Raw genomic sequence first — 2839 nt, 5'->3', positions numbered from 1 at the left:
AGAGATACTGGGCAAACTTTTCTTACCCAAGGGAAGTATGCCAGAAATCTGTTGGAAAAGTTTGGTATGGATCAGTGTAGGTCAGCAGCGACACCTTTGCAGCAGAATCTGAAGTTGAGAAGTGACGATGGCACTAAAGAGGTTGATGCTACAATGTACCGACAGCTGGTTGGCAGCTTGATATATATTACAACAACCAGACCTGACGTAGCATACTCTGTTAGTGTGTTGAGCCAATTTATGTCAAAACCGCATGAAAGTCACTGGATAGCAGCAAAGAACGTGTTAAGGTATCTGTGTGGTACTGTTAATTATGGTATTTTATACACTGATGTATCTGATGTTACTCTAGCAGGTTTTTCAGACTCAGACTTGGCAGGTAACCTGGATGATCGAAAGTCCATCACAGGTTATGCATTCAACATAGGATCCGGGGTCATAGCATGGAGTAGTAAGAAGCAGAGTACTGTAGCTTTGTCATCATGTGAAGCTGAGTATCAAGCATTGTGTGCAGCGACGTGTGAAGCGATCTGGTTGAGAAGGCTTCTCAAGGATGCAGGAAAAGAACAGAAGAATTCCACTTCCATCAAAAGCGACAACCAGAGTACCATTAAATTGGCACACAATCTAGTGTTCCATAAAAACACCAAACATATAGACACTCAGCTCCATTTTATTAGAGAGAAAGTATAGTCAAAGGAAATTATTGTTGAATATTGTAAAACTTGTGACAATGTGGCTGATATTTTTACAAAGCCTCTTGCACGAATAAAGTTTGAATTGTTTAGAGGGATGTTAGGAGTCCAGGAGAACCCTTTCTCCATTAAGGGGGGGAGTTGAAAATAATTAAATATTATTTTGTATTAATGGAGAAATGGTTACATAGTTGTAACGAATCTCCTTAGTTTAGGATTTGTTCCTAGAATTTAGGAGTGTGGTTGCAACTCCTGATTTGTTCCTAGAATTTAGGAGTGTGGTTGCAACTCCCTGATTTCTAGAGTTATACTTAAATGATGTAATCCTTCATTTGATGAAATAGAGTGTACAAGAGTGATCTCTCTGTTTTTGAGTGTAGTCTCCAGGTGCAGTCCACACCTGTGAGCTACATCTCCTTCTTTTCAATTCTGTTTATATTTTATCTGGATAACTGTTGATAGTTCAATATAAAATAATGGAAATCAGTTTTGTTGTCATCATAAGATTGTTGGCTTCTTTGTTTTGTTTTTATTGTTTCGTTTAAGTTATGTGAAAAAAAAATATATGTTGTTTGTAGAAGATTTCATGGTGCAGTTTTATCAAGTGTATGATGTGAAAAATCAAATTAAGTATCAATTATAGAATAGATTAACATATTTTCAAATTGGTGGTTCATTGGTGGTTCTTGATGCATACGGTGACACAAGAAGATATCATGAATTTGACTATGTATAATCTATTATAAGCTGGTGGCGTCATCTAGAGTGAGGAACATCATCTTACATGTTCATTTGATTGTGTGTTTAAGAGGTTATCTTGTAAAATTGACTTCTGAATACATGCAGTACCCAGGCTGTCATCCTAGATAACTAGGGAATACAGCGGAAGACCATGTGTTCAATAGATGGAGGTATGTCAATAGGATGGTTCAGTGTCAAGACTGACCCGTCGTGCTCCAGGAGGTTGAGAAGCGTCAATTCTACAAAGTATGTCAAAGATGGTCTAAAGCGATTATGTTTTAAATGGAGGTCAATTGATAGCTCGAAGATGTGGTGGTGAAGAAAAAGCAGTGTTTGCGAGATTCCAGAGTGGATGTGAGTGTTGATGAAGACCAGTGAGACATGTATCATATTATTGTTGTAATATGTGCTTTCAATGTAAGCACTAAGGGAGGATGTTCCAAGTAATGCTTCCATGTCATGTGTAGTTGTCGGTGTGAGTCCCTAGGCATCAATCTAGAAGGTGTTGATTCCTATGTAATGAGTTGGAGTCCCCATCTAGAAGTGTCGAGTTTTGTAATTTATGTGCTATATTTTTGTTTCTGTGGTGATCAATAAAGGTATCTAAATGTGTGATTGGTTGGTGTTGTGTGGATCCATTGTCTCTCTCTCTGCTCTCTCTATGTTATAACAGGGTATCATTTGGAAATCATGACCCAAAAACAAAAAGCAAAAAAATTATTTTTAGTATTCAACCAAAACAATCTGGTAGGTAACCCATTTTTTAAATCCAAATTAAATACTTTTGATGCATTCTTACCCCAAATGAAAGAGTGCTTTTTATTGGAGTTGGTTTTTGAAAACATTTAATTCATAGAAATGTAATTAATATTATAATGATAATTTGTATAATTTAATTAAAATTAAATGTAAAAACAAAGTATCTCATTACACATAATTTTCCTTGCAATTTTAGGCAATTATATTCTGCCATAAAAACATGTGACTAAACCATTCACGAATATTAGCCCCCCCATTAAATCTGGCAGGGTTTGGCATTGTGCTCATTATCCATGGACACAAAGCTTTTGATTTTTTTTTCCCCTTATGAAGATGATGTGTGTGCTCATGATTCACAATATTCTCCCTAAGGATTATGATCCAGACCTCACCAACATTATTTTTTTTTTTTTTTTTCTCGGTAAAGTCTAATTCTATTAAGAAAATAAAAATATGTACAAAGTGGTTACAATTCGAGAGGAGGCCTCAGCCAGTCCTCAGCTGGAAAAACATGGTTTTTACCAAATAACACTTCAGTCTCGATTACAATGAGGTCCTGCATACTAGATAGTACATATCTGAGGAAGTCTGGACCTATATTGACAACTAAAACCAAAAAGTTTCTGAGGTGGACAAAAACAGAT

This window comes from Pinus tabuliformis, chromosome J (genome assembly GCF_031772625.1).
Source record: "Pinus tabuliformis cultivar Carrire ecotype Pingquan chromosome J, CPIR1, whole genome shotgun sequence".
Lineage (NCBI taxonomy): Eukaryota > Viridiplantae > Streptophyta > Pinopsida > Pinales > Pinaceae > Pinus > Pinus tabuliformis.
This window is presented reverse-complemented; position numbering follows the sequence as displayed.